This window comes from Electrophorus electricus, chromosome 12, assembly GCF_013358815.1.
Source record: "Electrophorus electricus isolate fEleEle1 chromosome 12, fEleEle1.pri, whole genome shotgun sequence".
In the NCBI taxonomy this organism is placed as follows: Eukaryota; Metazoa; Chordata; class Actinopteri; order Gymnotiformes; family Gymnotidae; genus Electrophorus; species Electrophorus electricus.
This window is the reverse complement of record NC_049546.1, coordinates 15,004,942-15,031,939: the sequence shown is the minus strand read 5'-3', so window position 1 is coordinate 15,031,939 and position 26,998 is coordinate 15,004,942. Positions and strand designations below refer to the sequence as shown.

Below are 26,998 nucleotides of genomic sequence, written 5' to 3'. Positions count from 1 at the left end.
AGCTTTCACTGCAACTAATGCTGTTTTAATACACAGGGCATTAGTGCTTATAAAAGGAAGCTGTACAGCACTCCAAAGACTGCCATTGTACATATTCACAACCAGTCTAACACCACTGTTCTGAGCTCAAGGGCCTTCACCCTCTCAGATTTACAACTGACCCCTCTGGCAGGGACATTTATCAAAGTCAAATTGTATTTCTTCAGATGTCAGTATATAGTGAGAAGGAAGTTTGCCCTTCCCATCAGATGCAGATCCTTTAGGGCTGACTTATATGAGAATAGGAGGCACCAAGTGGTTGAACCAGCTGTACTGTACTTAATGTGTATAGTCTTATAGATGTGTAATTTAAAGATCCGTTTCATGTGCCACACCCATCACTGGAAGGAAAGTTGTCCAACCTGCCAGACCCACTTTCCATGGAGTGGATGTGACACATTCACTTACATCACACGACAGACATGATAGCCAGTGACAATCAATTGGTGACACAATTGCTCAGAGCCACATTGCAGGGCCTTTAGAGCTGAAAGATCATTAGTTTGGCACAAGAATATGTATTTGAAATATGAAATTGATGTGTTTGTTTTGAGCTGGACATTAATGTCTGAGGCTACACAAGCTGTTGCTTTCTTGCTTTGTGAGGAATTCACCGATGCACATAGTTATGTGCAAAATATGTTTAAAACAACTGAAAAAAGCTCAACCCTCATAATAGCATTTATTTCCATATACACAAAGGCACTGGGAGCACTGCACATTCAATTCCAAATGAAAACATTAACGGAATATCAATTTTTAAACTGAAAGTGAAGAAAAAAAAAGAATAATGGGTTGTTCAAAAAATAGCACTGTCTTCATTTTCATTTACAAACTCGAATATTTGAAGTATAAGATGAATGTTGTTTACAGATTGAACTTTTCTGTTGATCGCTGAACTAATATTTAGTTGTATTATTTCTGATAACTGCTGTACAACTGTGTGGCATGGAGTCAACTAACATCTGACACATGTGAACAGATATTCCAGCCCAAACTGACTGGACTACATTCCACAGTTCTTCTGCATTCTTGGGTTTTGCATCAAAAACAGCATTTTTGATGTCACTCCACAAATTCTCAATCGGATTGAGGTCTGGGGATTGGGCTGGTCACTTTATAACATCAATTTCGTTGGTACGGAACCAGGATGTTGCCAGCTTGCTGGTGTGTTTGGGGTCATTGTCCTGCTGAAACACCCATTTCAAGGGCATTTCTTATTCAGCATAAGGCAACATGACCTCTTCCAGTATTCTGAAATATTCAAACTGGTCCATAGTGCCTGGAATGCGATAAATGGGTCCGACTCCAAAGTATGAGAAACACCCCCAAGCCATTATGCTTGCGCCTCCATGTTTTACAGTCTCTACAGTGTACTGTGGCTTGAATTCAGTGTTTATGGGTTGTCTCACAAACTGTCTGTGGCCTTTAGACCCAATAAGAACAATCTTGCTCTCATCTGTCCATAGAATGTTGCGCCACTTTTCCTTAGGCCAGTCAATGTGTTCTTTGGCAAACTAACCTTTTCAACACACATTTTTTTCAGCAATGGTACTTTACGAAGATTTCTTGCAAATAGTTTGGCTTCACGTAGGCGTCTTCTGATTGTTGCAGTAGTCACAGGTAACTGAAGATCTTCTTTGATTTCCCTGGAGCTGATCATTGGATGCTTCTTTGCCATACTTGTTATTTAATGATCATCGCGGATGGTAGCATTCCTACAACGTGTTTTGGGTTTTGTTTGCCATTTTAAAACATTTGAGATCATTTTAGCTGAGCAGCCAATTATTTTCTGCACTTCTTTGTATGTTTTCCTCTCTCCAATTAACTTCTTGATCAAAGTTCTTTCTCCTTCGGTATAACGTCTGGAACAACCCATTTTACTCACTGAGCAAGGGCTAAAACCAGCAGGTACAACATTTGCTGCCCTCCTTCTTTAAATAAGGGCCATAATTGACACCTGTTTCTTCATAGAATGAATGACCTCACTAATTGAACTCCACACTTCTATTAATTTGAATATGCCCCTTTCATTAAATGAGTCAATTACACCTAATTAGCAGTGTGCATGTCATGACTGTTGATTCTGTTGGTTGCCCATTACTCAGCTACACCTAGTCATGAATTTTTCCCCCGCATGTTGTATTATCTTTTCTGCCAAAATCAGTAATTAAATACATTAGTGATGTTAGACTGCTATTATTTTGCACATAACTGTAGATAGGCCCATCCTGTGTGCCCTAGGAATGTGAAGAATGTACAGTATTTTAGTGTGTTTCATTTTTTCGATGGCTAACATAATTTGTGTCTCTGATTGAGAGTCTGAGGCACAAATGATTGAGTAACCGATTGAAGGTAAAACTTCCTGTCAGCTGTAAGCAATGGAGATGTAACGTTCCTTCTTGGAGCGGGACTGAGGAAGTGTGGTGCCTACAGTGCTTACATACCCAATCAGCAACAACACATCAATGCAAGGATCTTAGAGATAGGTGCATCACTCTGCTGAGTTGGGGTGATGAGTCCACTTTTTGGAGGCATGCTGTAGATGGGAGCCTGCTTCATCGCACATGGGCGTGGCTGAAGCACAAAGCCTGTGTGTTGCATTGGCTTTCCACTTATGGGCATTAGTGCAAACGACTCCATAAATACACGTGATACCAGACAGTTTGACATGGAGGACACATGTGAACTGAGAACACAGCTGGATCAGAATCCAGATGACTCTACTCAGATAGCCTTAGCAGAACATAGAACTCGGCTCATCTTTTTTTCCCCCATAGGATTAGAGAAGAGCTAATGGACACAGATGAGGAGCTGAAGAAAGATGGACTGCAGGGTTCTGTCTGCTCCACAAATCTCCACTCACCTTCAAATAGAGAACGTAGGCCATGGCCAGGGATTTATCACCCCCACTCCCTGCAATAGTGTCTGCTCTCATTTCAAAACAGGATCAATAGCTCTGCATTTAACTGTGGTGCTAGCCACAAATTCAGCTTTAAACAATGAATCATCTTGGAGGTGAGGGAGCACTGATTTAATTTTTTCTGCTCACAGCACGTCACTGGGTTTATCAAACAGTTGGCAAATATTTTATATATATATATATATATATATATATATATATATATATATATATATATATATATATATATATATATATAAATAAAATATTTGTCAACTGTTTGATAGCATGTGGGTATATATATATATATATATTTTTAATACTAGATTTAAAACAAATTTTCTAGGGTGACTTTTCATAGCTGTAGCTATCAGCATCATTAACTCAATTGATAGATCCAGAAATGCACATTGAAAAGAATGCAAAAATATATGCACCGAGCATGTTATTCACAGTAACAATATTACCAGTATCACAAAACCCTGTTGTGTCCTACACAGTGGCCTAGGAAATAGAAACTAAAGCATTCCAGTAAGCATCATCTAATTGAATTTCTGATCGTACCTCTGTTGGCGAGATGGATAATGAATTACTCATCCTGGTGAGCAGAGAGCATGTAATGATCTGTACTGTGCTCATATTAGGTAATTCATTCAGTGCACTGCATCGGCCTTCACAGAGGGACCCAAATCTGACACTGATGAGCAGGGAGCCTTAATTAAAACAGTTAATAGCACCATTGCTTTTATTTTAAAAGCAATTTACCCAACAACACAAATAGACCGAAGCGAGGCTAACGAGTCAAGCAAATAATGACTACTAAATAAAATCATTAAGAAATCGAGGTCAGTGCTTAAAAATACCCAAGGTCATTAACACTGTGTGACAAACTGAAGTCTCTTTGGGTCTCTGCTATGTTCACAAAACATTCTTCACAGGTTTATAAAAATTACTTTACAAACCTTAACAACATGCAAGAGAACAAAGGCTTTCTTTCTGCATGCGAAGGCAGGGGTTGCTACTCCACCTTGCTGTGTACAGGTTGAATGGCTATGGGAAGCATGTGGGCATGGGCCAGGAGAACGTTGTGAGTGGTCAGAAGGGACAAGACCACGAGCACTCCTATTGGAGGAACATGTCCAGCTAAGAGCAGCCAACAGCTGGTGGGTGTTGGGCAGATGTTTGGGGCTTGGTGGCCATTGAAAAGCCCATGTGAATGATTACATGTGCCTCACAGCCCCTGCAGCTGTCCGCTGAAATTAAATTGTGATGGCGTTAGTTAAAAATATAAAGGCCTGACTGCTGGACTGCACATACTGGATTTCTTGAGGTGAGCTCAGAGGTTGTTAAAACCTCCTGCCCACTCCTAGGTTATTCTGTAGTCTTCTTGCTGAAACGGGTCTATATGTGACTGAATTTACATTAATATTCAAATATTTTCTCAAAAGTGTTTTTAAAGGTGTTAATAGCAAATGCTTGTGTAACTGAGTCTTAAAACTGTTATTGATTGTACCTGATGCCATCTTGTTTTACAAATCCCCCTCTATTAGTGTGAGAAGGATAACTGATAATGTATGTCATTGCAGTACACTGAAAGTGCATTAAAGCAACAAATAGTAGTGGGGCCTCTGTCACTTCGGATAAGGTTACACATTTTGTTCATAGGGAATCAGGCACAGTACTTTAGGAAACCCACAAGCTTCTTGCCATGATGCCAGTAAAAGGCCCAGTGCAGATCCAGAGGGAGTGAATGCAGATGAAGCAGTTCTGATTAATTCTCTTGAGTTAAAAGATGGGTGATTAGCAGTGAAACTCCAAGGGCTTAGGCAGACACATATGTGCAGTAGCTATTTATACAGCAAACCTCACAAGCAGAGGAAGCTCACATGTTAATAAATTAGGCGTAGCATATCAGTGTAGTTGGATCATTATAGTCTAAGCCTGGTTATTCATAAATGAGCCATATGTCCCAAGAGCATTTTAATCCTGCATTTAGGCTAGGGGGTGAATGTGAATGGAGAGTGAAAAGAAAAGTAAAAAGAGGAACTTTTTTTCCAAGACAAACACACGAGGGGCAACTTCCATGTGGTGTAGCTGAGAGAGAATTTAATCGCAGTTCAACACCATTCACATTACTAACCAGACAGTCACATTATAACTGCACACAGACTATGAGCTACAACTGTGTGCATGCGTAGTACACAGCTTGTAAGAAATCTTTACAGATGGAAGAATGCTGAGGGTAGATATAAATCAGAGACTACAACACATGCTCCAGACTAATCATGTTACCTTTTTCTCTCTCAGGATTGGGAGAAGATCAGTGATAAACACACACGTGATAAGTGCTAACATGAATATGAGTACACGGCAAATGAATATTAGCTACATGATGTTAAAAAGTGGAATGCAGGGATTATCAGAACAAATCTCTGTCTGCATGTCTATGCAGCTAAACAGAAAATACCCACAGTCGCTAAACAATTGAGAAGGGTCATGTGACACACGAACAAAATGGCTTTAGAAAAAAACAAAACAAAACAAAAAACACAACAACAACAAAAAAACCCAAAACAAACAAACAAACAAACAAAAAATACCAAGCAGTGGCATTTTCCTATGACTCCAAGCAAAACTGGCAGGGTTTTAAGTCTTGCTGGGTTGATACAAACATGTTTATGTTCACAGATGAGATCCTGCTACTAAGTGCTTTTAATGCAATCAAATGTAATTCTCATTTTAATGCAGTGAAAATGCAATCAAATGAGTAGCACTAATGGTCAGTTTATTAAGAAGTCAGAATCAATGATGCTTTATAAAATTACATAAAGAAGCTCTATGACAGTACATACAGCAAACCGACTTTTCATTGCACTCTGAGAACAAATGTGGTTTCATATGAGGTACATCCGTATTAATTCATGTTTATTTACAAGGCTGGTAATCGGCACTCATTACGGCACAGAGCACACTGCGGGCCTCTCTCAATTCCCTCCAGTTACATAACTGTCATGCACCACAGAATCAGCCTTAGGGGACTTTCAGCCAGTGTACTTTTTTTTGTGTGTGTGTGTGTGTGTGTGTGTGTGTGTGCGAGCGCGTGTGTGCATGCATATTAAGGAGGCCTTGGTAATCTACCATTTCTTGACCTAACATGAGAGGACAACAAAATGACTGGTGTGTTTATCAATTCTCTTTGTTACAGAGTTGGAAGCGTTTGATTTTTCAGGGAGGCGAGAAATGGGTATTATAATAAAATAGGGAACAATCCCAATTTACACTGCCTTTATCTAATCTAAAGTGTTAGAGAAAGGCAATGTGCTGACCATACACCATGTAGATTCACATAAACATACAGACAATGGTAATAATCCACAAAATTAATATTGTGGTGTCAGACACAGACTAGGGCTTTGGGCCTATGAGTGGGTGGAGAGGAGAAAATTCCCAAGATGTTGTGCACCTCTCTGCTAGTCTTTATTAGTTCAAAAATGTAAATGTTCAATGTGGTGTTGATTTTGTCTGCATGTGTTCTATTCTGAGAGTCACGTTCCTTTCTTGCTAAGTTGTTGTTTAGAAATTTGTTACTCTCTTTGTGTGTCCTCCCTTTTGGTTAGCTTTCCCCCGTATCCACACCAGGTTAGTCCTTCTTTATTTATTGGTTATTCTGTTAAAATAAAAGCGCATTTTATTTGAAGAACAGAAGATGGCATTTCCTGATTCTTCACTGATACTACCATATAATTTAAACAAGGCTTATGGCCCCTCTGTCACCAGTAACAATGCTTGTCTGACATTTGTATGCCTATTTTTAAAAACAGTATCATACAGAAAATTATTGTCTGCGTCAGGCCCTAGTGTAACAGCAGTACTGCAGCAGTTAGCAGTCGGGGCTGTTTGGGAGCTTACTCAGTGCTTGCTGTTCTGCCCTTGTGTAATGCCAGCCAGAGGGTGCTGGTTTTGGGCAGGGCGAGGCATGACTGTTTGACTCTGTCAGGCTCTGTCACACCAAACAGTCTGGTAGCACAGGAAGGTGCATGCTGGGGCTTGTCATACTAGCAGCTTTTCCAACAGAGCCACAAGAAGCACTACACTTCATTACACATACATAAGACTTATTTAATGACTGGCGTAATGATGAAATAATAAACCGCACAAGAGCAATAATTGGTAGGAAGCAAAATATAATTACAGTCAGTAGTGATCAGTGACTCAGTGATGCCGCTCCTGCTCCATTGTCTGCAAGTAAAGGAATTAATGTAGGCCACTGGGCATAATCAGCTTTAATGAATCAGGGGAAGATTAAAGAGTAGATCCAACACAATTCTTGCATAGGAACAGCTATGGATCACTACTGCTACTTATTTGAAAGATCTGGTCCCCTCACAACAAAGCTCTTTTCAAGTATAATTTAATAAACAAAACACAGTGGCTTCCTATGGGGAGCACCATTAAAACATGTGGTTCATATGGAGCTAAGCAGTACAATGGACATATGAAGTCACTCAGAAAAAAAGCAAAAAAAAGAAACAAAAACTGCCATTTCAAAATCAAGTAAGCAAACAATAAAAAAAACTGCTTGAATTCCTCACACCCAGACACACTATGCAATGCCAAACTAACAGTGATCATAATGCATGGGTTCCGGCCTCTCCTTACTAAATCTTACCAGCTTTAAATATATCAACAACCACATTCTTTCACTAAATAATCCAATTCAAATTGGGACAGCTGTTGTAAGAACAAAAAGTTAATGTCACACTGGAGTTGTGATGCTTCCTGTGCTTATGAGCCAGATGATGTCTTTTATATAAAAAAAAAATTAGCATGGGTGGACACTGTGTGACTGAAAGGAACTAGACTGGGCACTTTGGACAGCAGCCACTGCTAGCAGAGAGGTCCTGTATTTCTGCCATAACCTCCCCCACCACAAAAAAAACCCTCCGTTTGCACTTGTATACAGGCCTGGCTGTTGGAACCTGGTAGCAGAACAGCATGAAAATAACCCTTTTTTTTCCCGTGATACGGCGTTATTAGTGTCCTTAATGATGTTTATGTTATCAAAGAAAACTGAAGGCCAAAATCCATTCTGAAGGAAGAGATTCTGAAAAAAAGATGACACTGCCCTATTTTACTGAATGGGCAAACGGAGCTGAAACATGAATTAAGCTAAGCAACGAAACAAGGAAAAAAACAAGTGCCCCTATACACAGCATACTTCTCAACATAATTCCACAGAAAACAGGGCTGGAGCCAGGAGGTCGAAAACAACTCATGACCAGCATGCAAGGTTAGACAGTAGAAGCATGGACATGCAACATGTTGAGATAAATTAATATCCTGTGGGACCCCTGTACCTAAACCCTTGCTCTAACTGCATGTATGGATTCCCTTGTCTGAAAACATCTTTGGACCATGGAAATTGTAGCTCACCTACATATGGTGCATGTGAACCAGCAGAATCTCTTGTGCCGGAGTGAGCAGTGATGAACCTTAACGTCAGTGAAAATGCCACATCACAACAGTGTACTCCATCCCCATATTCATATCAGAGCAAGCACCACTTCATGCCTAGCAACCAGGGATGGCTCATCTCCAGAGAGATGGATGTCACTCCAGTACCTCTAAATGCATGTGCCAGCTAGCTGTGGCTTATGTTTCATGGCAAATCGAATCCAAATTCCACACAGCCTTTTCATATGTTCATGTTGCTCTTTCAGATGTGACATAAGAGTGGTGGATGCAGCAGGGACTGGAACCTAGTGTCTGGCCAGCGAGGCACACCCACAAAGAGCTCTTGAATTAATGATAATAATCACCCAGTGCTGACATGAGATCCAATACAACAACCGCTGAGAGCAGTCAAGTGGCCACTAACAACAACCTGAAATTGCAGCAGCGAGTTATATTATATCTTTTGGGCAGTAAGTATACAATTCATGTGGCAGTGCTTCAATAAGAGGAAGTAAGGGGACTGCATTAATGTCAAGCAGAAAACATACTTCCAGAAATGGAGGCATTTTTGGATACACCACTGGAAAGAATTTCAAATATGGTTTTGTGTCGATATTTTTTCTTCTAATGGAAATTTTAGCATTGGACCCAGTACTTGAATAATGCACAGCATGAATGTTATTGAATCACTTTGATACATTCAGAAGAAAGGTTAGAGCTTGAACTTACTGGATGCTTTCATATTTCTGACATCAGCTGTTGTTCTGAATGTGAAACTATTATGCCCTAAAGTTAGAAGTCTACTGAAGTATGCAGATATGACAAGATAATAGCACTTGATGTCCAAAGTTCCAGAAATTCATCCAAAACTCATCCAAATCAATTTAGTCAGCTTTCTTTTCTCCTCTACCCTCCAGCTTCCTGCACAGACAAATGACAAAAGCATGAGCAGCACTGGACTGCACCCACCCTGGGTCTTACAAGCCTCTCAGCCCGAGTGCTTTGATCGAAGGTGGTGTTCTCCTCCTGGAGCTTCCTTTTGGAGAAGTCGGGGGATTTTGGCGCTTCCTCTCCCAGGCACTGCTTCTTGCAGTGGAGTACAGGCACATGCCCTTTGAAGGTGCTCTTGCTCCTGATAGCTTTTATCTACCTCGGGCCGAGCTGCCTGCCGTGGTCTAACGGCGCACATCACAGACAAAGAGGAAGAGCTCTGCTCATACCTGCAGTGGGGAGGAAGGGGAGGGGCATCCGTCACAGTTTTTGTTCATAGGCCTCTGCCAAATATGTCGAGGGACCGAGTGCTGCTTTTATGTGAATGTAAAGTTTCAGATCATAATGGAGAAATGGCTTTGGGGCATCAGAGTCATTGGTGCAAATATCCAATGAATCGTATTTTTATCAAGATGTTTGTGTGGAAAGTAATAAACACACACATTTACTTAAATGTGTTTTATTTAAACACTTAATTTAAAATGTGTTTCATTGGACACAAACATAATTGATTTGTGTGGATCAAAAAACTCCAGTTCAAGGTGTCATTTGTAGTCATATGCTGCTAGTTTGGCAGATTTTCCCATGACTATACAGCATGATGTTTGCTCTGCTTAAATTGGCATATGGCATCTGGTTACTGCATTCACAACCTCAGTAATATGAAAACAGAACCCATTTCCATTTCCAATTCAGAATCCAATTCTTCACCCTGCTTAACAGCCCTGCTTATTTTACACAGCAGTCTGTAAACTATGCATCTGCCAATCAGAGCTCACGACAGGCTCTGGTGCACTGAAATGACCTTGCACAAATTTCAACTTGTTGACATGGCTATCGACCTATGCTTGGGAGAGCAAACTAAACTGTTTCTTTAAGCAGCAGACAAGCAACAGTGTGAGAAAAAAAAAACAAGCAGCAGTGTGGGAGAAAGCCACTTTCCCATGTCCTCTTGTGAGGAGGCCTGAGTGAGTTCTCATATGTGTCCTGACAAGAAAGTAGCACAGCTGTGGAGTTGGCACGGTAACCCTGAAAAAGTGCCTTGCAGCTGCCCTTGCCAATGAGCCACAGCTCCCACTCCCATCCACAGCATGGGCACCACTGCCACTGTCAAAGTTGCTCCCACCTTGTCATCTTGCTCATTTCGATCTGCTGGTGGGAGCTGTGGGTAGGCTATACTAGTTGTGGAGCATCTAGGAGAGAAAAGCAGCACTGGTGTGCAGGCTCATTAGCCAGGCTTGGTGGGTGCCCTCAGAGCACGATGCTTGCAATGGCAAGAGGGGAGCTAGCCGTGTGGGATTTATCAGCTTTTATTTATCGGGATTTATCAGCCAAGAATCCTTAATGCAACTGTAAATCACAGTTGCTTAACTGCAGTTTGCTGTGTGGAGGGCATCATTTCTTTCTGAGGCAACATAGGATGTGCTATGGAAGATGCTGCTTTCAGCCTCTCTTAAATGCTAATGAGAAGTGATGAGAGTAACACAGATTATCAAATAAACACCTGAGGCATCTGACCTACGTTCGCCTAAGAATATAATGGGAACATTACATGATAAAACATCATATCACATGATTTGGTCTGGAAATAAAGAGACTTTGAAAACCCACTACGGTTCATACCATGGGCAATGGTAGCAGGGCAACGCATTTATATTCAATAACCAGACCAGGAAAAATGGGACACACAGATATAAACAAACTACCAGCTGGGGACAGCACTCTCTCTCCAAGCATCAAAGCCAGCAGCATGTCCTCATGCTTACTTCAACAAAGGTGGGAAATGTTTCTTCTCTCCTGGGGTTTCATTTGCATTTTTATTTCACAGGATTATGAGTTTGTGTCATGTGGCAGCCATGTTTCTCAAGTGTCTCTTGTGGATGTGCAGCTAGAGACCCACAGAGCTCCTGGCCAAAATAACAGCTTGAACATGTCAGAGCTGTGATATAATTAAGTAAGGTTGCAGAGATGCAGTCATGCAACCCCCAACTCCCCCCCCCCCCCCAACACACACAGACACATACAGAGTATTAGCTGACTGCATTATCTAGGGCAGGGAGTTGAGCTGAGTGTACTACGTTTCTGTCAGAGGGCTAGGATTATGCAGGCAAAAAAGCCTTGTCATAACAGCCTAAAAGTGCATGTGCTATCTCAGACTCGATGGGAGGTCTACGAAACTGCCAAACTCCAGAGCTCAGCTACAAGCCCTGCTAGGGCATGGCTGAACCTGCACAAAGCTAAAACAAAAGGTCAGAATCTTGTTGAGGGGAGGATACATGCAGGGGTGTGTGTGTGGGGGTGAGGGGGGGGGGGGGTGGCAGTTGGCCTGTTGTGTGTGTGAAGAGATGGTGAACAGAGAATGATCTATGCCTTTGCTCTCAAATTAAAATATACTGCAGTGAGTGAATGAGTGAAGGAGAAGCAATGAACCTCAGTCTATGTATTACTGACAGAGTGGGACAGAGGTGTAGAAAGAGAAATAGAGAGATAGAAATAGATTGCCAAGAAATCAGAGAAGGAGATAAAGTGAGAATGAGAGAGAGAGAAAAGGAAAGAGAGACATGGAAAGAGAATAAGAGAATGAGCGTGAGCAGGGAAAGAGCAAGACTAGCTGTGAGGCCACACTGAGCCCCAGACAGCTATTTAGAGAGGAGGCGGCCAGCAATCAGCTGGGTTTCCTGCATTCTGCAGAGAACCATCCAGCATCGCCACCTGATTCCTTGCCACTCAGCATGTCTAATGAACAGTTAGTGTAATGCCCCTCTAGCAGCAGCAGCCATATTATCCCCCAAGACCGAACAAACAGATGGGTCTGGTCAGCCTCATCACCCCTCACAGCTCAGAGCTTGTAGAAAATGGGGGATTTAATATATAAAATGTCCATTTAACCTTCACAGGGTTTACTGTGCCCGTAGAGAGAAAATAAACAAACGTCCATGTTAAATATGCCTTAGCGCCTTTTTAATATACTGCAAAACATTTACTATGGGTATATTTTGCAAATATTTCAAGGTCATGAAACTCAAGCAAGGTAAAATGAGATACACAAGAAGATAACATGTGAGATTGTCATTAATTATCTGCAGAAAAGCATTAGACCTGTGCATTCTCTTAAAACCAGTTAGCAAATCATCCTCAGGCTCTTTCCATGTTAAAGTCAAATGATGTACACAGCTGTGTTTTCACATATAATCACATACAATATACTGTTCCTTTGCAGCTACGTTTTTGCACTCTGTAGCGGAAGAAACGGAACACTGTGGACTGTTAAACAGCTTTAATCGCACAACCTACAGCCATCTCAATAACCAAGCAGCAAAGTAGGAAAGAGCCAACACTGACAGTAGAATGTCACAAAAGCTTTTCACCAAAGAAAAGCTGAGATCATTTCCCCCTTTTACATCAAGTGCACAGTAAAGACAACAAAACGCTTACATGTACATTATTTTATGACTATACAGCAATCTCCAGGATTAGGTGCTTCTACAAGGTTTTTTGACACGTAATGAGAAAAGCATGGTGCGACGACCAATAGTGAGTTGCCACTGCCAATGTGCATTGCCGACAGAGCATGTCCTAAATGAAAGCTTTGAGAAAAAGAACATAAAACAGAAAATGTATTATTCACAAAGTAAACACCTGTTTTGAAGGGGCTTTGAAACACTTAACAGCCATATTATTGCACTTTGATAACCACCTCTTTATTTTCTACTTTGATGCTGAGATGAATTGCAGAGAGGACTTGATATTGAGAGAGCTGGACAAAAAGTATATTGTTTCAAGCTGATAGGAAGGACATTTTCATTTCTGAGCCGCTGCTGAATAGAAACATCTCACCTTCATGTTTATTCATCTCCACTAGACTGTTAAATGGCATTTGGTAATGAAGGCAGTCTATTTGGGCTAAAGTGCATAATGTTCTCCAGGATTTATGTTCTCCTCCTAGTCGACCTGTTCACCTATGTGGGCCAGAGCTCTAGAGGTAATGCTTATGCAATGAGGGACAGTAGGATAAGACACGGTGGGGACGGGGTTGGTCCTCCCAGCATGTAGGATGGTCCAGGCTTTGTTTATCCCTTAAGGTTGGAGGGCAGCTTCGCTAGGTTTTGTTTTCACCAAGCTTTCAATTGGACTTTTATTGCTGTGGACTTCTTTGGGAGCGTGTCTTGACTGCCCAACAGGCGGGTGGTAGGCCTTCTGCAGATGGGAAGTGCTCGAATTGACTCACGAGCCCAAAACTACAGGGAACAGCATAGAGGACCTCTAAGGGAGGGCTGGAGGGAGAGACTGAACAGCTGTCTCAGACTAGTAAACCAGGAGAATGCCACCAATGTGATGACACCCTGCTATCATAAACACACAATGAGACTGTTATCTGTTTGCATCTCCGCTTACTTCCCCTCGGGCTGAGGAAATATGAAGACAGATAAGGCAGGTAGTTAGCCTGAGCCCCGTAATGACTCCATCCAGACAGAGCCGTCTGAAAACTAGCTCCCTGACGCCTCATCTCCCTCGCCACTGCAAGAAAAATGACACCGCTTCACTGCAGAGCAAACACAGTAAGGGCATTTTTTAAAAAACATTGGCTCTTGTTGCAGTAACTGCATCTACATGGTCAAACAAACAAATTACCGACTGAAACATGCTTGGAGGGCAGAGACAGGCAAATTTATCACATAAATTAGGACCCTTCAGCCCTGCTGGAATGCAAGACAATTTGTTACATAGTGAGGTAATTATGAAGATGAACTTCAGTCTCTGGATATTGCGACAAAGTTGAATTAACTACCATTCAGCATAGTGGATGTGGTTTTCAAATGCACATTGCCCAAGGCGCAAAATAACTAAAAATGCCTTAAATCTAAAGTTCAAGCAATACTGCAGAGGTTTTAAGGCAAATCCTTACAAAGACACTGTCAGTATCAAACACATCACTTACAGGGCACCCTAAGAGAAGCTCAAACATCACTTCAAAAAATAATGGATGGTTGGTTTGAGTATCAAATGTCTCTAAGCAGGCATTTGGGTCTGAATGAAATGACAATAAAACAACTATAAAAATGTCAAAACAAGGTGCTGGCTCAACAAAGGATTTATGGCAATAAACCCCTTCATTATTTGATGTATTAGATTCTTCTAAATGGCAGCAGTAGCATCCTCCAGAAGAAATAGTAGTTTAAAACGTAGCATTAATAATAGTCGCCATGATAGTGGTTACCCTTTCGTTACTATTTAGTCTTTATGGCCATCTTAATTTGCCCCCTTTTTCTCGTTTCCCTTCCCTAGCCATCACAGAAAGTAAAAGCAATGTTTGTTGTCAGGCATCTAATCTGAATAACGGCTTACGCTCACACTGGACAGCTCTTTACATTTTAATGGACACAGAAAGCTATGAATAGAGGCAGGTGTGGTGAAGTGAAGGGTCAGCCCTGCTGGGAAGCAGTGACACAAGGCAAAATAGTAAGTAATACTGTTAGCAGCTTCGACATCCAGACCGCAAGAAGCACTTGAATTCAGGAAAATGGTCAGAGTAAAATGTCCAGAATTCATAAACTGGTAGTTCATTCAGTTAATTTCTTGAGGATAATGAGCTTTTTTACTGCCCTTTTGGTTCTGTGATTGAATGCTGACCTACAGCATAAAAAAAAACAGAGAGAAGAGAGAGAGGAGGGCATTGGGCCATGGTCCTGTTCGATTAGCATGTCTGGCCCTCAGACTTCTCGCTTTTCTTCCCACAGAGCTACTTTCTCAGACAAGTGCAGCCACATTCCAGGAGCTTTATGGAGAGAAAAGAACAAGTTGAGTCATTCTCCCTAACTCAATAGGCCTGTGTACAGCAATACAGCAAACTGAAAAACAGCAAACGGCATTTACTTTATATACCATGTGTCAGTGAAAACTACCACTATTACTATGGCCAACATGACAGCGTACTACTGAAATTTGTCATAAGAAGTAGTCAGTATTAAGTCAATGGTGGCAAATTTGCTGATGACACTCCATTTCATGACAGTCCATTTGACCTTCTGAGAAAGTTCTCAAAAGATGCCAGACTGCATTAGCGTCTCTCCCTAAGGGAATGGCATTCTCTGCTGCATTTGCCATGCAAATTCAGCTTACTGCAAACGAGCGGCTGCTGTTGTATTAACCGAAGAGCAGCACTCCAGCCTAACTGCAGTCACACTCTGATAAATGCTAAGTGTAAAGTAATGAATTTAGAATGCCACTGATGCTGGCTTGCTTGCAGGAGATGCAAAGGCATGATAAATTGCTAGTAGGAGATGCCAAGGTTGATGAATACCTGCTATATGTGATTAAAGTGACCGCTTTGATTTTATCGCTGGCCCTTCCTCCAGCACCATCCTGTAGACTGGGCTCCTCTATTGCTCTTACGCGGCATGAAAATTAAATGTCAGGATATTCCAGCGGTAAATAAATTAAATGCTGCCTCCAATAATCTTCAGAACCAACTTGGCAGAAAATTTTGCTTTCATATTTATGATTCAGTCAAAATTACATATGTGAGTGCAGAGTGATTTAGTAAGTCAAACAAATGATTTATTTCAAAATTTTACATTTGGTACCATTTTAATTCTGGTCTTGCATTCATGATAGTGTAACGTAAGCCCGAGTGCCGCAGGGCGTGGAGCAGGACTCACAGATTCCCTCGACATTGTGAAACATTTAAAAACACAACAGACACAACAGACAATGGTGGCACTCACACATGACATTAACAGAGAACATAAAACACACTTAATCCTAACAACAATGATTGTAACATGAACACAATCTAGACAAACATGGATACTAACATAAGCTTTGACTGACAAACAAACAATGACCAACAGTGAGGGACGCACTGACAGGGGTTTAAATAGACTAACAAACACTAACAGTTAACCCCATACAGGTGCGTGCCCTCACGAGGGTGTGGCCACAAACAAACGTGAACCCCCCTGCACGCGCCAGGCCGTACCACGTGACTGGTGGTGGGGGGAGCGTCCCATGACAGATAGCAAATATTAAATATGCAACAATGCTTTTCACATATTTAGGTTAGTGACAATAATGCCATTACCATGACTAAACTGTTAGTCATATACTGTTCCCTACACTAATTGTTTTTTAATGTCCTTTATATAAAGATAATAAAATAGCAATACATTTAGATATTCTGCAAGCTCATTCATTGTGGAGACATTACTCAAAACTACAAAACAGTTCATGGATCTGCAAATCCATGAATTGGTCTCTGAATGTCTCCAAGTCCAGTGCACGTCTCTTGCTATGACCTCATCGGCACATGGTGAGGGACATGCCTCATGCTCTGCATATGCTCTACACATCTGCCTGTGAAAGAAAGCAAGTATGTATTTATACCCTGCCCAAGGAGCCCTTAGAGTTTTACAGTTTTAAAGTTTTATATATGGCATTATTATGCCAAGACCAAGCTTTGCAAGAGTATTGTAGACAATGTGAATTAAATGGTCTTCAAAGGTGATCCCTGCATGACTCAGCTTTATGATATGATGGTCTGGGAACCTTACTTGGTTGGGCGATTCAGAGGACATCTGCATAAAGGTCTTCTCTATAGCCAGATATTATAATTTTTTTTTCTTTTTTATGATCACATAATCAGGTGTATTCATAGTGATAAGTATGTACTGACTATTCTAAGTGTTTTTGAGTCCTTGAAAAGCACTATATAAATACAATATATTATTATTATTATTATTATTATTATTATTATTATTATTATATGTAGGGTGCCTACTCTGTAGCCCCATTAAGAAACTATAGGTTCACCAGGGAAGGCTAGAGAAACTAATAATATATTTCCTGTTACAAACTTAATACAATTTTTGCCAATAAGATTCACTAGGAGAGATAAGCTTAAATAGATGTTCACTGTGCACAGACTCCATGTCATTTCTGGACTGAGCTGTTTACAAGATTGGAGGGAAAAATGTGACTCTGGCATGTCATAAGATTAAGTGGTCTCTGTATTCTCATTTTTGCAGAGAAGAGCACACCGTCGTGCTCTGAACAAGGCCTTGCAGTGCCCATAAGTAAAGGTGAAAACAGGTGGCATTGTACATGAAAAAAAACTTTTGAAAAAGAAAAAAAATTTAAACCTGAAAAGATAAAAATATACTTCAGAGCCATAACAATCATCAAGGGTTATCATCATGTCAGCTGCTCACATGAGGTGGACATTACATCTGGATAATTGTATTTGAAGAGCTGGCTAGCTGTTGTTCAAAATGCTGCACTATAACTCTGGAACCCCCCCCCCCCCCCCCCCCCCACACACACACACACTTGAGTATAAAACCTAATGAGGTTCCCCCCTTGCTTGAGTTCACTTATAATTACCTTTTACAGTTTATTTTATATTATTATTATAATTTTATTATTACAATTATAATGACCTCCATCTCTCTGAAAGACTTGTTGCACACACAGCTAATTTAACTCTGTATAATAAGATTTCAACAAAGTACAGACTACTTATTGCACCTTAAAAGTTAAAGCTTAGCTTAGCTTAGCTGCTGAAATATTCAGAAATGAAAAATCACTGAATTGTTAAGTATTGCTAAATCTATCCTTCAGCAGAACAGTTTGACTAACAATCCTAATTATGAGGAATAATGCCACATGTTGTCTTTGTAAAAGCTGTGCTTTGACATTTCAAAGCCATACATATGAGTGAATTTTTAATCATTTTCCCTGCACCAACCTGTATTTTCTATTAGCATTTGTAAGGACAATTGCCGTAACATCATTGTTCAGGAAAAGGTTCCTGTAGTTTCATATTGTATTGTGGGAATATATTCAAGTAAGATAAAAGGCTAGTCTGACTGGAATATGCCACACAGAGTGGTACATTATTAATGCATTTATTCTTTGTCAAGAACGCTAGAAAAGATAAACACTATTACTATACAAAACAAAGCAAAAAGAACCCTCACCTTGCCTGACCCCTTCTGATATGCTACAGCGATCACCGTTTAATTTGATCCCCTCATCAAATTTCTCAAAGCAGGCTCTTTCAGCAAAAAGAAGACAAACTGTAATGAAGCAAAAATAATCTTTATACTACCTTAGGTAATACAACTATAGTTGTTCTAAAAATAGAATGAATAATGGTGGGCCCAATTTTGTGTAACACAGACCTTCTAACACTGCCAATTACAGTACATAACACAATACTACCTGCCCACAGCTCCACAGTATGTTGGACTGAAGCAGCAAACAATGACAGGCTTGCAGAGATGTCTTCCAGGCTCATGCTATGCACTCCCCTACAACACCTTGGAGGTGTTCTTGTTATTGCATCAGTCAGACTTCAAGAGCTCAATTACTCAGCAGAGTCCTTGGAGAGTTTTGGAGTCCCTCTGACATAGTCCCTCTGATTCGTTAGGACCAGTAACAGATCAGAGAGCTCTTTCATTAAGATGATCTACTGATATCAATCTACTAATATCTATTGATATTAATATCTCCCCAACCCAAGGAAGTCTGTAGCAAGTGAAAGAACCAGGAGCTAGGGTACTTTACATAAGAGAACTATGCTTGTTTTGTTCTAAGATTTGTATTTTATATGGCAGTGGAATTACTCTACACAATTATTTTAATGATTGCGCCTATTAATTAGTTGTTGAAGAGTCTCCGGTGACAATTCATGAGTATTTTGTCCACGGGCACTGACTTAAATTTCAAATTATATATATATATATATATATATATATATTATATATATATATATATATATATATATATATATATATATATATATATAATACGCACACACATATATACGCTTAAGCAGAATTATTACACATACAATCACAAGCCTGCTTAAACATCAAATCCAAATGTGAGCACATGTATTGTTACTGATACTTCATTAGTAGAAACATCCAGGTAATTGTTACCTTGCACATCTTAATGTATGGAATTTTATTCTGCATAGCTCTAACAACAACCTTCCCCAAGCAGTTGCTTTTAGAACTCCTTAGTGCAAAACACTACTGTCCTCTATTCTTGAAGTTGAACTGGAATGTCAAATAGTCCAGAGCAGAGCTATAAAGGAAAGGTTTGGGTCTAAATCTGTAGAACAGACATTTACATACATAGAGCATGCCAGAATCACAAACTGTGTCCTTGATTCTCTTAAGCCACTTCATCATCATCCACAGGAACAAGTAACATGACTCACAGCAGCACTTAAGCTAATATGCTAATGCTCAACCTAACAGCAGCAAACCATAATTACTTCAGCAGTGCTGAAAAATCCTCATTCATCACAAGAAAAGGCTACAATGTCCAATATGGAGGAAACTATTCCAGCAGACTTCTTTTATGTTATATGTGCTATACATGTGTCTGACTCAGTACAATCCTTCTTTCTTTATCCATGGGCAGAAACACTGTGCTGCTCTGATGAGGACACAATGCTGCTGCTTCTGGGAGTGTGCCAAACCAAGAGTAATAGCCACACCCCGCCTCCTTCAGGCCTGCTTTATTTATTTCCCAGTACTAATAATACTACTAATGACATAACACAGAGACACATGAGTACAAACACACTCAGACAGTCAAATCCCCCCTTTTCTTCTCTATTGAAACAATTTTCATCACGTTTGTCTTGTGACAGATATCAAACCTTTCCACCTTACTCATTTTAGCTGGCTTTTTAAAGGAAGTCAGTCATCATCAGTCCAACACTCCTGACACACACAGAATGAGAGAGAGAGGGAGAGAGAGCGAGAGAGAGAGAGAGAGAGAGAGAGAGAGAGAGCGCTTTTTCTATGGGCCAGTCCTTCCAAATACATGGTCCAGAACAGCTGTGAATAATTCCAGTGGCTAGGTAAGTGGATTCAAAATGGAGCTGGGATGTCATTTCACCTCATAAATGGGATGGAATTGAGGAACATCTATTTATAACCTCTGTCCCATTTCTTCAAGTGTGCCAACACCAGTAAACTGAAGACAGCCCTGCAAATGGCCAGTGGATTTTATAATCTTAATGAAACCTCTTTCCTGCCATTGCATTTTTTTCATTGCATTGTATATTACATGACCAATGAAAATCAGAGAAAAAAAACCCCAACAACAGTGAGCAAGTTGCTCAAAAAGCTGAAATTAAGTTTCCCCTTAGTAATGTGTTAGCCCTTAGCATTCTGAAATACTAAACACAACAAATCAAAAACAGGAAACCCACTAACAATGACAGTGTCTTAAATGTTGTGGCATTTATAACATGAAAGAGAGGCATAGAAAGAGAATGAGCAACTGTGTGAATGCACCAAAAAATGTCTGAAACTACAGCAATTTCTGTTCATGGTGGCATTTTATTGCAAGTAGCATACAGTAGCACCAAGCCTGCTGTTACTTTTTCTTTTCCATATAGCATAATGCAATTCTGAGTAACAAAAAAAAAAAAAAAAATCACTCCATAACCTGTCAACATAATTTATATGGTTTGAACAATGCTGGTCTCTGTGTGAACCATGCAGAGCGTCATTCAGCATATATTGTGACTCTGGATACTGAAATGCACAAATACCACCTACTCAGATTACCGCATGCTGCAGATCTGTAGAACTTTCAAATGCCTCAGATACTATGACTGGACTTTGTAACAAGGAAAAGACCTAATGCAATTTGACAGTAGAAATAAAACAAAGATCTGGGTCCACCATCATGCTCAACTCCATGCTGAACCCATTGGAGCCTCATAATCAGCTCTACGTGGTGTGAACCATGCATATATTCCAAACATGCAGGGTACTTCCCGAGCTCATCAAAGAACAGCAATTCATAAGACATTTTTGTCAGAGTCCATAACAGGGAGGTGTCTTGGCTGGAATGAATGGCTCTCACTGTATGACAGGAAATTAGTACAGTAGTGATTCTCTCAAGGATCACAGAGAAGGCATTTCTCACCCAGTGAAATGTTATGCCTGTTTAATTATGCTGTTACCACTGTCATAGAAGACTTTGGGCTAATTGTTTGTGTCCTTATCTTTTAGGCTCTTTGTAATTTTTCACTACAGACCCCTCTATCTTTTAAATTACCTCCTACCAAATACTTACAACTTTTACCTCACTTTTTCCTCCAGAAACCATGAAAAGCAAAGGAGCACTTTTAAGACTTTTTCTCCCCTTGATACAGAGACTTATTGCCTCAATAAAATGAGAAAGGTCAGTGAAAATGGAGGTTGGTATATTTAATTCAGATTCGATTGCTTTGGAAAATGCAGCGAGGTTTAAGGCTGTCTTGACATTTGAAATGAACCAAATATTGGAACATATGAAATTCGGCCTGCTCTTCACATAAATGGTAGCTGCTTAAAGTGTCTATTAAGCAACTCTTCTCCTGCATAATTTAGAGCCCTCTTGCTAATACATGAACTGTTCATCCTTTTTGATGTAATCTGAATGTATGATTTTAAGCGTCACATGAAATGTCATGAGTCTGTGTTAACCTTAACCCAAATTCCAGCTTGACCTTGCAGGCTAAGCACTCTTCTGGTGGCAATATTGTAAGAATCCCAGGCAATGGTTTTGCAGAATTTGTTTTGACTATAAACGTCCACGTGGGGTTGCTAAAGGGTTTTATTTATTATTTATTTATATATTGACAAGTTCTAACAATTTATTTCCTGAACTCATGATAATCAAAGCACAAATGGGCAATGGAGAATAAGAGAATAACAAGAGAATAACAAAGTGACATTCAGCTACAGAAAACATTAGCATTCCTTTCCAACATCAACACTGAGAGTGTCTGAACAGAAGTAATCAAATTTGGCCTACCGCAGATGGTTTAGCTGGATCAATAATTTTTCACATACATTCAGCTCTGTTTGCTGCATTTCTGAACCAAATGCTTATGAAACACCATCAAAGTTTTGATCTTGCCTAACTGAATTTATGAGACATTTACCCAGAAACTTATCTGATTGTAAATGGGACAAGTCTTTTTTCTAAAAGAGCATATGCTCTTTACAGCTGAAGCCAATATGCTTTAAAAATCCATTTGGAGTCATTCATTCATAACAGATTACTTATTACTACATAATCAGTTATTACATGATTATGAATCTGTGAGATTCCATGAAATGGGCATATAACACTTGTACATTAATATCCATCTTTTAAAAAAATGGCCAGATAGAAATGTACTGGATGCACATGATCCACTAATTTAAACCAGGACAGATGTGTATGAGCTTTGGCTTGATGATATATTGCATCATGATGTGCCTTTCTGAGAACACTAGATGTGCATACAAAATTTATTTACAGCAGACATGGATAAAGATAGCAAGGTTATCCATTATGGGTAAGAAGATTAAAGCTTAGTTAATGATGGATGAGGAGATGGCTAATGATGGACCCAATAATAGAATGTGGGTCAAAAAGCAAGAGTGCATCCAAGGCCAAGAAAAAGCTATTAAATGACATTATAATGATCTTGCCATTTCAATTGCCAACTAGACTTTATATGGGATTATATGGGATTCATGCTGTCATATTCACCACCCCTAATGCTTACATAGCTGGCATTTTAGAAGAGGGTGTGAACAAACATGGAATCAGAGTGTGTTTCTTGAGGTATTAATAAATGGCATTTCTACTGTACAGCACATAGTATTCACAATATTCACAATATATAAAACGTGAGGCTGTTCAGGAGGCTGAGTAATGAAAAAAACATTGACTAGACAGGCTAGTTTCTTTGCAGTCAATATTTCCACTAGCCCAGTTCATGCTACTATTTGGGGTGAGAGAGTCCATCCTTCTAAGGTATTACAACCCCCTCCAGAGCTGAGATTAGCTGCACTGTGTAAAGAGCATGTTTCTCAGTCATCACATCTGGGATCAGGAGTACATATTTCAATACAAACAGCCAGCCATTCTGCTGCAGCTACTAGAGTATCATAAATATAAATGTATGATGTTAACACAATCGCCATGGCCCCACTGGATCGGTAAAGTGCAGGAATATTACATATGTTTCCGAGTTTATTATTCGATTTATTTCTTATTCTATTTCCTAGAATATGTTTTACATAATTTGTTACGCATGCATACGGCTCAAACGAATAAGTAAAGCTTGGACCAGCCCTAATGGTGCTTTTAGACTTGGTGATTAGATTTTTTATTTATTTTTTTTCCAAAATGTTACAAACCACCCCCAAAAATATTTCCGCTAGTCTTACTCAGGAACTCCTAATAATAATGTAGCATCCTCCTCCAAATCAATAACATATTTTTTTGTCATACTTCCAATTCAGTTAATATACTATACATGTATTCACATGTCGTGTCAGCGATTTGTATGAATATGCATTTGTACTGCCATCTAGTGACATGGGGGGGATGATATCAAGGCAGTACACACAATAAGTATGCTTGCTAACTCATCTTATATAACAAATTAGGGTATACTTTTTACAAGATTGACAACATAGATTCCTATTCTTGTCACTTACTAACTACCTAAACATTGTCCACTTGTATTACTATATATCTACATATAAATACATATGACATGGTACTAGACCGCAATGCTCTCAGCCCTGCTCTTAGAAAAACAAGCAGAAACAATGTAGTTATATTTCTGGTTAAGCATGTTGCCATCACATGTTAAACGTTTGCCACACAGGTTAAGAGTGGAGTCTAATTTGTGTTTAGTTTGACTCCATATGTACCTGCTGAGAGTTCTCCTGTCAAAGCAATGCCCACAGAGCATCAGCCCACAGCATGGAGACAAGAGCAGAGCTTCAGCATGAACATATACACTTTTCAATCCAATTCATCAATGACAGATTAAAGAACCTTCATTGTTTGGGAATGACTGGAAATGCATTAGCTATATAAAGACCACACCTTCCATTTTAGCAGCGCTTGGTCTATATCTTACTAGATATAACATCTTAAAAATGTAGAAACATATTTCCAACTAACCTGTCACCCGTCCAATTGCTCTGAAGTCATTTGGTGCCAAATGAAATGCTCCAAGGCTTGATTATTTTCCCATTCGGGGTAAGAGTGAGACCTCCAACTAAATATTAGGATAATGTAAATCTGGATGAGAAGAAAATAGAGGCAGTGTGTGATATTTCCACTGTCATATTAGAGAAGCTTGAAAGATAAACTGCCATTAAGCCCATTATTTCTCCATTTTCTGGCAGTGGAATACTAATGGCAAGTGCTCAGGTGCTGCTTGGTATCTCAGAGGAAATTTGATTCCCTGTGCACCGGGGGAATTTGGCCCGGGGAAACTGACTGTGGCTCAGATTCTGGCAGGGGAGCCACCAGTGCAAGTGGAAACTGAGCTTTGGGGAGGAAGAGGGGCATAGGAAGGGGCACTTAGCCTACATGGTTCAGCTGAAGGCCAGCCACCTGTCACAAGGCTATCCCCTTACCGCCGAAAGCCTGAGCCTCACCGGATGGGGCCCTGCTCTCTGGACAGTTTCGCTGCCACACTAGCCTTCTGGCTCACACACACAGGCACACAGACACACACACACACACACACACACACACACACACACAAACTCTGTGTGTGTGGTCTGGCTGTCCTTCCACATGACTGATGCTCTTCCTCACCCATGGTGAGTGGTTGTGGGGGGATGGTGTGAGCTCAAGCAGAACATTTATGCACTGTTCTGCGGGTGCTGTGCTTCATAATGTTTGACCTTCATGCAACCGTTATGGCCCACATGGTGTGAATATGAGTCAAGAATTATTGTCATAACAAATGCCAACATGACATGGTATAGGGATAAGTGGAAAGGGTAGTGTAACGTTGGTTTATCATGAGATTACATAACACACAGTGTAGTGATATGTTACTTCATAGTTTCATGTAGGTTAGGAGTTAGTATGGCATTCCACAGCCATTAGACCAGATCCCAGATCAATATTATATAACACACACACACACAAACACACACACACACACACACACACACACACACATACACACACACACACACACACACACACAGTCTACTTTTGTACCTTTACCCTCAAGTAAACCCACTATTGTTCTTTGCCATTATTTTACTAACAAGATCTCCTTTGTCACTTCAAAGAAAATAACTGGCTTCTGGGTCAAAGTCTTTACCTAGGAGACAGAAAGAATCTTTCGGATGAAATGAACTAAAACATTGTCTTCAAAGTTACTCCAGCACAAAGATTATTTTAATTCTCAAAGACCCTGACAGTCTTAAGATTTAAAGAGAAAAAAGACAAAAGGACCAGAGCAGAGACCTGTCAGTTAAATATAAACGAAATGTTAAAATGGATGCCAAGAACAGTGGAAGCCATGAACAGATGCTGTATCTAATATCACACACACACACACACACACACACACACACACACACACACACACACACACACACACACACACACACACACACACAGAGAGAGAGAGAAATGTGGCAGAGGGAGGAGAGACATAAAAGCTGTCATCACTACCCACACTGCTTACACTGATTATAGCATAAGCATGTCCCATGATGCCACCCAAATAATGATCTCAACCTAAATCAAGTCTTAGTGACTCAATGCCTTATTCTGTGATTCTAAAGTAACACACATTTATTAGAAGATAGAGCCACAAAGAGCTCTTCCTCATTGCTAATTACTGGCTTGTAGGCTTTCCAAAGGAGCTGCCCTGCCAACTAATCTGTGTGGAGGTGCTGAACATTGGGTATAACTGGAGGAGCCATGTTCTGCCCACACAGGCCCAAATAATACAGGACATGGCTGCCTAGTTTAGAGTAGGTAATTTCACAGTAATTGGTGACTCATTGCAGAAAGACTATGTATAATATTATCTTTCACATTTGTGAAAGACAGATGCTAAATACGTTGGGAGCATCTTGTGTTAACATCCGTGGGTGTTTCTCAGTGGTCCTCTGGTGTCAGGGTAAAACTCTTTTCTCTCATCTCAGCTTTCTCTGTGGTGCTGCCATTAGGGTCTCGGTGGGAATGTTACATATTTAATGGTCACTATGTTTGCGACATTAATTCTCACACATGAAGGCATAACGCTGCTGATGAATACAATGCTATCTGGCATCATATTCCATTTGAAATAAAAAAAGGAATAAGAAAGAAATCCCGAGATGGGTACAGACTTTCCCAGGATCCCTGGCTAATTTGTTCAGAGGCATGCAGCTTTGCTTTTGTTAGCACTGTGGATACATTTCCTCTCCCGAGCCCTGGAATCCCGCAGCCAGAGCTGGAGGCAACAATACTGCCCATTATTTGTTCCTCAAGGCACAGCGAGGCACTTCTGCACATGGGGAGCAAAACACTGTGGTGACCCAAGAACCATGACCTGGCGGAGTTTGAAAGCAGCCATTCCAAAACCACAGGGGATGGGGGTGGGGGGTAGGGTGAAGGGTGCCAAAACAGAAGCACCTCAGAGGTGATACTTCACACACTGGGCACAAGCTACCAGACCTGGAAATGGACTTCATTGTAGCTAAATGTATATCGCTGGAGGATCGGTGGTACCATGCACATGAAATCCCTTAATTAGACAGCTTTCTCTTGAGTCACTAAAGGCACTAATAT

At 40.3% G+C, this 26,998-nt stretch overlaps 1 protein-coding gene across 3 annotated transcripts in view; it reads right to left on the bottom strand.

Moving 5' to 3' along the window:
* Positions 1-26,998, bottom strand: part of mid2 (midline 2) — an 84,677-nt gene that overhangs the window by 52,517 nt on the left and 5,162 nt on the right. The gene's annotated exons all lie outside the window — the stretch shown is intronic.